This window comes from Tinamus guttatus, unplaced genomic scaffold, assembly GCF_059628265.1.
Source record: "Tinamus guttatus ecotype Peru unplaced genomic scaffold, ASM5962826v1 Tinamus_guttatus_pri_ptg000156l, whole genome shotgun sequence".
NCBI classification, from domain to species: Eukaryota; Metazoa; Chordata; class Aves; order Tinamiformes; family Tinamidae; genus Tinamus; species Tinamus guttatus.
Window position 1 is genome coordinate 811,054 of NW_028288690.1, and position 10,588 is coordinate 821,641.

The following is a 10,588-nucleotide window of genomic DNA, read 5'->3' on the forward strand; positions in this document are numbered from 1 at the left end:
CAAAGCGCAGACCAGTATTTCAGAAAGTTTTGGGCTTTGTGATTAATCAGTGTTTGCGTGTTCATGTGAAACTTGACCCTTGCCTGTCAGCTGTCAGCGTTCCTTAATTGACTCAGCATTTATCCGCATTAGTATTTCTCCGCTGTTTAGAAATGATACTGTTTTTAAAGTGTTTAGTGTTGTAAAATCCTTCTTGCAAAGTGTTTGATCTGATACAGATTGCAGCAAGTATATGCAGAAAGATCACATTAAGAATCCCCGCTGTGGTTCATGTTTATGAACGAGATCTGTTGTGGTGTGGGAACATAACCTACATCCAAGACGCTTAATACCGACTTGGCTGAGGTCTAAATAAGGAGTTAGGTTAGGATATACAGGGACTACGAGATAATGAGCTACCTTCTCTCTCTCTTTTGAGATGGAAAGAAATGTAACTGGAGTACAGCAGGTAATACAGAATACTCACAAATTAATAAGTATATCACATATCATAAAATAATTTAGATTAGAAGAAACTTCTGGAGCTGATTCTGTTTAAAGCAGGGCCACTTTTGGCGTTGCATTATCTTGCTCAGGGCCAGCACCTCAGACTCCTGGACTGCTTTTTCCAAAGACCTTTGGTAATAGCTCCCCCAAGACAAATCTCTTCCCATTCTGGCTTTGCTGCTTGCTACAATGGGTTCCTCCTTTATTCAGTTCACTCAGTGCAGGGAACCTGATTGAATCTTTTGTGGATAATTTAATTGGCATGTAATAGCTCTGTGACACCAGAATTGAGCTCGTATTGGTGTGATGGATAATTCTCTTTTACTGAATATCTTCATGGGCACAAACATCACCAAGTGATGCAAGTAATTTGAAAAACTTTTCAGATGATATATTTCCATTGATTTTTTTTTTCTTTAAGAATGTTTTGTTGCAAATGAAGTTTTATATTGTATTCCCGATGGAACTAAATATTTCAACAAGCAAACTTACACACATGCTCGATGCAGCTCTTATTTTGTAGTGACATGACTTTGCTGTTTCTTTATCAACTCTTCTTTAGTTCCGCTATAAAGCTGTGTGCTGCTAAGGTTCATAGTTGAAAGTGAGCCCTGATATATAGCTTGCTAGCTCATGGTAATCTTAAAAAATGCCTTTTATCCCCCATATTCTCTTGAGAGATGAGGTTGTGCTTACTCCCAAAGTTCAGAATAACAACTAAAATTTCTTTTCCCTTCCTTTCCTTGAAGGTATAGTATAAGAATTTTTTTTTTTAGCAGTGAACTGTCCTAGTTTTATAGGTAACAAATGCTATTTTGTTCGATGTCGAATCTCTTTCTCCAGACACAATGTACAGCTTCCATACTTCTCTGATATAATCTCTCAGTTCTTTCCAACTTTTTTTTTTTTCCCCATCTTTTCTCTCTCCTGTCTTTCAGAAACATATGAAAATCCCCCCTGGTTAACTGGGCAAAAAAATCACCTTAACTTACTTAGCTTTCTGTAGATGCAAAGCTAATGCCTCACAGGTGAGAGTGCCATTATATAAAATGCAGAGTAGTGTTTTTACACCAAGCAGCCCAAGTCTAAACTAATGCCATCGTCCATCACTGGTATTACTTTGTGTGGCTTCCCTATGGAAGCGTCAGTCATTTTACTCTTGGAAACTTCTGTTTTATAAAGTCCAGTCTTTAACTACAGTGGTTGTGATGCTGTGAAGGAGTGAGCATCACATACAAGTCTTTTAATCACTCTAGCTGTACATACAGTGGTCGAATATCATCAATCCCAATCTATTCCATATTTAATAGTGATTAAAGTATTTAATAGTATTTAAAGTCCATTTCACCAAAACACTTAAACATGTGTTTTTGTTTTCTGATGAATTAGGCTTTCTGCAAACAAATTGCAAGCTCTTGCATATCGAATAGGCTCTTTGCTTTTAGCTGATAAACCCCATTGTGCATGCTGAGGATTAAATTCTTGTGTGGTCCCTGATGCAGAATATCCTCTTAATTAGGGACAATATGTTAATTCTTAGAAGCAGTGAGCTTTTTGCCCACATCCAGTATTCCCTTTTGTCACAGTTGAGGAGTGTATTTCAGGTCTTTTGTAGAAATCAGTGGGAAACTGATATGCCATCAGAGCTATGATACAATTTGGCAATAGACTGATCATATTTTTCTGTAAATGGTGCTGATACTAGTAGCATGTTATATATGGAAAATGTACTGTGTGTCCCTGAATTCTTGCTATGATCTAACCAATGTTTGCATGATGGATTTGACTCTTCCAAGGTAGCTTGTAAAACTGATGTGATGTCCTATTTCTGGAGTGTATCTCAGCAGTTCATACCATAAAGCAGGTGAATCATAAAAGAGGAATTGGGAATTGGGTTTTTTTTTTTTAAGGTGAAGTTCCAGTAACATTCTTTGTATAATCTTGAAAATATACATTTTTAGAGCTGTGGAAGTTGCAGTTCAGATGTGCCTCCACATAGAGGGATTTTTGAAGCTAGAAATTCACTAGTGGGAGAGGGGCTTTTTGCCTCCCTAGGAAAAGTTTACCCTACAGAGGAGGGTTCTTCGCTGTGGGCAGCCATTAAAGTCAGTGTGTGGGAACTGGAGCCTCGCTGCTGTGCCAGAAGCAAATGCGCATTTGTCATGATATACTCAGAATGGAAAAATAGGCTATGACAGGGAATAAATAGTATAAACAGCCACTTTATAGTATAAGCAGAGCTACTCCACAAAGAACTACAAGGAAGGGAAAACAGTGGCTGACGCTCCCAAAGACTGGGAAACTTCAGTCCTGATGCTAGCCCGAGGTTATGTCTATGCTGTCTTCCCAGGTGTAGCTGAAGAAGACCTGCCCAAGCTGGTGGTTTGGACTCAGTTGCCTGGAGAGCACCGAGTGTTCTGGGAAGGACTGTGCGCTGAGCTTTCATTGCTGTCCAAGCTAACACAGACGCATCTGTTCATGTTACAATCCTTGCTTCCAAATTACAGCTAGGGAAAACTTCTGGAAGTGTAATTCCCAATAATAGGAACTCACAGGTGTGTTACTGTCAGGAGAAATCAGTAATAATTGGTAGCAGTTATTGTAGTATATTGAATCAGTTTGAGTTTGTACAGATATTTCTTTTAAAATGACTTATAGCTGATATTTGGAAAGATTAATCATAACCTTTATGAGGATGTGCAGTGAGTCACTTAATTACACAATCCCACCTTTTGACCTTAGACATGATACAAAGGTGTCATGAATTAAAACTTAGCATCGTTATCTGATAACTGTTCCCTGGCACATTCTTAGCACGCAGCAAGTATGAGATAATGTCACTTAACCCAGTACAGTGAAAGAATCTGAGCCTAACTGCATTGCTCTGCATTTGCTGCAGAATAAAATATACACATGGACAGGTACTGTGGTATATAAGATGCTATAGGTTGTGCCGACCTGTAAAGCTATGGAGGGACATTGTGTTCCTGAGGCAAGTGTGACATTTGAAGGTTTTGCTATTTTGCAGTAACATGCCAGCTCTGATGCTGCGGTTACTACTGCCACAGCTTTGCTTTGTTTGGGAGCTTGTTAGTTTGCCTCAGGCAAAATGAGCAAGGTTAGTTTAAACCCCCTTGGTTGACTAATCCATCTGACTTGTAGGGATGGCTCACATAATTCCTTTTGCCAACAGAGCTGTGGGGGTGGAAACTCTCAGCAGAGGAGTGGTAAGAAGCAACTGGAAGAACGATAATGTCACCAATTGGCACACCTGTCTGCAGAGTGAATGCCAGTGCGTGATGTAGCCCTACACGTGCTGTGGAGATGGTTCTTTTCCAAACATGTCCGTACTTTCAGTGTTGTATATTCCTGGCTTAATTGTCTTTACACTAAGCACTTTTACAGAGCTCTGGCAATATAAAACAACTTGAAAGTATTAAAAGTTTTAGACTGCAACCCTTCTACGGTCTTCTTATTCTTCAGAATGACGTAGAAAGGGACTAACAAGTGAGTACCAACAACTATAGTCCTTTGGAATCAATTTTCTCATCGCTAGGCCAGCATCTCAGCTGTTCTATTAAAGGATTCCAGATGCACTATAAGCCCTGACTTCAGTGCGATGCTGTGGCCCCTCGGATGAGTGCAAATTCATTCCAGAGCTTTGTGTCACACTGATTTCTATTACTGGAGACATCTTTGCATTGCAGAGTATGGGCTCATGTTTATTTGCATATATTCTCATGGTTGCTATGTACATGACTTCTATTACTCTTAAAGCTAGAGAGACCCAGTTGCACAAAGGTCTCTAGAAAGAGTTTATCTGCCTGGCTGTGAACAGCTGTCCTCCTCACTATCATTCCAGGTTTGTCCTTCCCATCATAGAGCCTTCTCCTCTGGCTGCAGCATTGCCATGTCTGAAGGAGCCACAGGACCTGTAGCAGCTTCAGTCAGCTCTTGGACCCTCCATGCTATCTTTGGTGAACAGTTGCTGTTTGACAGATCCATCATTTAATCCATTTTCTACTCTTTTTTTCCTTCCCAATTTAGGCTCTTATTCATCTCTCCAAACAGTGCTATAGAAACAGGGCTTCTAGATCTCCTTACCAGCAGATTGTACTTGGTTAAAGCTGCTTTGTTCTTGTTGCTGTTCTTACTGATTAGCTGTATTGAGCTTTTGAAGAAGTCGTTCTTTTTTTCTGGTTATTCAGATCTTTTCCCCCTTTTATTCTACACATGGACACCATTGTTAGTTGTTTGGGCAATCACCTGAAGCCTAAATGAGGAAGCACTTTTTTTTTCCTCCAGCAAAGTACTTGAGCACCTGCTTACCTTTAGTAGTGTGTGTTGCTGTTTGTTTATTTATTTTTCTAAAGTAGGACTGTAAAAGCTGTTCTAAAGCATGCTGTAGGAAGTGGAAATCTTCTCATTCTTTGGGCTAGGTGTTTTTTTTTTTTAGGGGGCTATTTGTTTTTGTTATTGTTTTATTTTTTTTCCCTATATTCCTATGGTTGTGGTTATAGCCAAATGAGCCTTAGCAGATGCAAAGCATTTCCTGTTTGTTCTAATCATCTTCTGAAGTGAAATATCTTGGTTTTACTGAACGTTTGTGAGCAGTTCTCATTAGTGGTGTTTTTTTTTTTTTTTTTTTTTTTTTTTTTCCTCCCCTCCTGTTCCTTTTTGACCATCTTTGCCCCTGCTCTGAACGTAGATCAACTCCTAAAGTCATCAGATCTCAACTTTTGCCTAACTGAAAAAAATATTGTCGTTTTGGTATTCTATGTTTTTTGTTTCTTTGGTTGTTCCCCTTAGCATTCCTGTGTTTATCAGCCTACAGCTAGGACAGATGTGCTTTATCAGGGAGTGAATGAGCTGTGAAAGATGTCCTGTAATCAAGAAGAGAATGAGGCTCCTTTTCTGGGTACTGTAAAGACTGCAGTTTCTCAGGGACTTTGATCAGTGCTTGCTCTGTTGGATACTGCCTCCTACATGTTTGCTGCCTTCCCGTGGGTAATCAAATTTAGTCATTTCTGCTATAACAGCTACTTCCCATCTCTTGTTTTTCTTAATAACATCATCATTTATTGATTATTTTTAAGTCTGCTAGCTGGTTGCATTGTACCCTTCCTCTTTTGTCTTGAATTACCAAAATTCATTTTAAAATGCCTATCCCCATTAGCTTTCCTGATGCTAATTAGTGAGCTGTTACTGGAGTTACTGTGGACTGCAGAATCTCAACTGGATGCAGCAGTGAGTAGGACCGAAACTTGGAAACTCTGCGTATTGAAACGTCCTGCTTGTAGGGCAATGTTTGTGAATCTCTGCCACTAGAGGAGCTAATAAAACAATACCATCACTGTTTTAAAACAACAACATTGTTTTAAAATCAAATTTAATCAAGTTTCTTACAGTTGAGTGGAATCCCTATGAAAAATGCTAATGCCAAATGAGTAAGGAGCAGGTTATTACAAGTTACTAGAGATGTACTCCTTATGGGATATTGTAGTCTACAGCATTACCAGCATGTTGGTGGCCAGTCACAGTCATTACAGACCTCTCAACCTTTTGCAGGCAGTGCACAGATGTGGCTCCTTTGCATGTGCGTTATAGCTCAGGCAGAGACCAACAGCAAGAGTGTCAGCCTAGCAGCAGCTCCCAAGGGACAGAGCAGCAGCCCTGGCCAAGGCCTCCGGCAGAGCTTCCAGAGGAGCTTCCCGAGGTCACCAGCTGCACTATCTCCAAGCTGGCGCCAAGCTCAGCAGCCATCCCTCAGGAGGGTGTGATGGGCTCAGGGCTCTAACACTCTTTCCTTCTTATTTAATTCCCCTGCCCGCTTTCCCAGCCAGTCGCTGACCTTGCACTCTTTTTTTCTCCTTCTCTCCTCAAAGCAGGCTAGTGTAAGCAAGAGAGGAGTCGACAGCAAAACTGGCTCTCTTCTCTGCCCTCTCCGCACACCACCCTTCTACCTAATGTACCTTTTCCCAAATTACCAAATTATTCAGCACTACCAAGATATTCCTCTCTGCATGGTGTACTGTGTGAGTCCCCAAAACTCGGTATTGAGGAGCCTATGCCTACTGTGTTGCTTTTGTTCATGTTACAAAACTTGGGGTCTTCTTGGAATAATTCCTTAGTAGCTGGGGAAGTGCTGCCTAAATATTGGTGACTGACCCTTCACTGTAGCACGGGCTTGGAGTTGTCCCAGAAGCATTGGTGTGTCCACCTCAGATAATAATTGTATGTTGCTGTGGGGCATGTCACTGCTTTCAGATGGACGTTGCAGTAACTCACGTCTACTCTCTTGAAGGACAAAAAAAATAAGATTACTAAAATTTAATGCTTTGTAAAATCCTGATTAAATCAAGAAGCTTTAGGTTTATCTTAGTGTAATTGTTCAAAGTTTTCTAGAAGGTATAAACAGGAAAAACATAACTTGTTTTCTGCATGTGAGAATGAATAGAATTATAGTACTATTGACATTCAATCGAAGTATCTACTTGACTTTCTGTAAGTGTAAGCTGTTAGCATTCCTGATGATTAGGGATGTACCATATTAATTATGTTAAGAGTAAACAAAAAATCCCTAGAGACACATATACGTATGAATTTTAAGATTGCAGGCGGCATCTTAGTAACCTTTTGATTTAATCTATGGAGGCTACATTTTCAAAACTGGGTGCTAATGCTAGAGTCATCCACTCAACGATATTGCCATACTCATTTATGCAGTCCTCAGTTCTTGGATCAAAAACCTTAGCAATACAGTGTTTACACTGTGTTTACTCTTGTAGAAGATTTACACTAATAAGTTTTTGCTTCTTTGTTTTTAAGATTTTTTCATGTTATTGCAGTTACCTTTGCGTGAATGCCCAAACCCATGGTTGGTGCATGCAAGCCCCAACCTGGCAGAAATTCTGCATTTCCTGTTGTTTGCAGAAGAGGAGTTCCTAAAGCCAGCAAAGCTTTGGTCTTCTCTGTTTGATTAAGAGGCTCCTGTGTTGGCAGATCTGTCTTGCCATATTCTCATATGGCTTGCCACTTCTTGCTTAGATTACAGACACACAATGTATCTGCATGAAATTGTTAGCACCAGAGAAATCTGTGTAGTTAGGGAAAGTTGTAGCAACTCTTATCAGTGGTGGTTATTTTAAATACCTTTGACAACTACTTTCTTTTCTGCCTTGATTCACAGAATACTGATCCAAGCTCAAGGTCTTAGTCTTTGTTGTTTGGATACACAATCGTCTGGGAACTGTGATCTGGGAGATGGGTTAAAGCCTGAGACAAAAAAAGAAAGTCAAAAATCAAGGGAAAAAAATACTTACTCTTTGGCTCCAGGACATTAAAGACTGTCAAGGTCTGGTTCAGACTTATGGAATTAATTCCCTGAGGAGCTGAAGACTATCACAGACATCATCACCAAATGCAAATGAGATTTCTTTAACCTGCCTCTGTGACATAAATACATTACAACATATACATTAAAGAAAAGCACTCAAATTATCAAAGCAAATCATTCTCAAACCTTTCCCCTGGGGCAGAGGAAGAGAGAACAAACAACATGTTGCTTAATGCACCACTGGAAAGTGATTGCACATTGCTGCAATGAGTGCACTGTAGAAACACGAATAGGCTAAGAGGTAATAGAAGACTGCATTTGTTAATGTTTCTGCTCAAAAGGAAATATTTACTCCAATGTGAATTAAAGATTTATTTCAGATTGACAGGTAGTACACGTTCATTTTCTATTCAGGTAGTCCTTGCTTAGGATTTGCCTGTTGTTTTCTTGTTTCTACCATGGGATCCTGGCCATGGAAAGTACAAATTACCGCAAATCATTGACTCTAAGTGTGTCTGGCTATAAAATAGGGTAATTTATTGAAAATTTATTGAGTTCACTTAAAGGGCTTTTTTTTTTTTTGGGGGGGGGGGGTCATATTTCATTAAAGCTGGATTGCTTCATTGACACAGCTCTAAATATAGCCCAACATGAAAAATACTTCCTACCAAAATTGGTTCAAAGACATATTCCGAGTCAAAAATGCTGTTTTTGGCTGCAAGATGCAGGATGGGACCTGCTGTCCTTGTGGGAGCAAGGCTGCTGTTTTACTTGAAGGGTGAAGCTTATTTCCTCATTGATACCTGGTGAGCTCCCTTAGTCCTTGTGTGAGTTGGGCTGAACATGAAGTCAAGACTTTATCTGGCACTATCTCCTTTTTCCCAAGGAAAGAGACCTCTTTCTTTGGGGGCATTGACGCTGCGCATTCCTTCTTAAGTTATAGGGATTCACTACAAGGGGAAAATCAAGTTTAATATTGAGATAACAGAAACAAAGTTTTCTTAGTATTACTTCTGCATGGTTCTCTACCATGAGGTTTTCTCAAGCAGGACCTTTGGGGAAAGACATAGCAGTGCTCGCCTATGAGAACGAATTGGTCACTTGAAGGGTTTATTATGCTAGTGCTTGGAATAGGAGGTGTTTGGGGCAACATATGAGCAAAATGGGGAATTCTTATGTACTCGAGGCTTTTCAGAGTAATCTGTTCCAAGGGGTGCAAAGGTCTGTTCTTACTAACACTGAGCAACTTCTAGGGCTTGACTGAATGATGTAAGGGCTGTTGCTTGCTTTGAATGTAGGAGCTGTAAGCACTGGTGAAAAATATGAACAACTTATTTGGACAGTGTTACAATAAATAAAACTGCAGTGGAATTTACTTCTATTGCTAAAGTCTGATTTTTTTTTTGGTAATGGCTAGTTCTGGTTTTACGTAGGAAATGTTGAAATGTCAGGTTTCTTTGGGATGATAAAACAGGATGAAAACTGATACTGACATTTCCTAATTTCCTCTGGGATGTGGATTCTGAATTCCGCTCGTTACAAAACAAGATCTTCCATGATAAATTTTCCATGTGAACCTAATGCTTAACTTTTTTGCAGGTGCTAAATGCTCTCATGCTAAAGCTGATGAGAGAATGAAGGGAGCGTTTTTGTCACATTTTCACAATATTTTGAGTAATTGCTCAATAAGTAAATCAGCAACCTGCCTCTTGTCCAGTCTTTCATAAGTAATGGATGTTTTGCATCAAAGCCAAAACGTTAGATCTACAACAGGCACAGAAAGAAGTCACAACGAAATGCGATTGTGAGGGGAAAACATTAATTCTGTTAGTGTGATCTACTTAAATCTTGAATGCATTAATCTTTGTTTCTGAATAACTGTTAACTTTGAAAGTAAATGGATATTAAACTGATGGAGAATAGACTGAAATATTTATGAATAAAATGAGTATGACAATCAACTTCTAGATATGTGTCTAGAAATTAGTTCAATATAATTGAAAGTTTCCGTATTGCTCAAGGGTTTGTTTTGGAAACAACTTTTCTTTAAAAAAAAAAAAAAAAAAAGAAGAAGAAAGAAGATCTTGGCCATGACATCACTTTTAGCCCTCTTTAGGTCTTAATTAACAAATGCAGTTCATGAATTTTTCGATTAGTTTGATTGAATTAATTAAGTCATCCTAGTGCAGTGCTTTTGGAGGCAGAACTACATAATACCAGCTGCGGTAAATCGTGATTGTTCCTGAAAATCTAATCAAAGCTACATTTGGCATAGTTAATCTGTAAATGACAATCACTAGTAGTGGCAATTTCACTACAGACCTCCGAAAAAAAGAATTGTTGCTGAATGTGCCTGCAAATTTAATATAATTTTGTTTCTACATGATCTTTAAAACACCATATTGTCAAGCTACATAGGAAATTAAAATCATATGTTTCCTTACTCTTTTTCCCTTACCTACCAGCAAAGGTGGTGTCCCTCATGTTACCAGAAGGCTTTTGCCCAGTGATGGAACCCAAAAAGTTCAGCTGCAGCCTCAGTCCTTGGAGGTGAGGCTGAACGCAGCTGCTGTGTGCACTGGAGTCACAGAAATGTTCTGCTCTCATATCTTAGATCACATGGAGCTAATGGGAGAGAAGGTGTCTACAGACCCCATAGTGGGTCCCTGCTTCCTTTCTCCTCCAGATTTCTCTCTCCCAGGAGAGATAATGATAATTGTTATTATTGGTTTCTTTCTTTCTTTTTTTTTTTTTTTTTAAAGATCT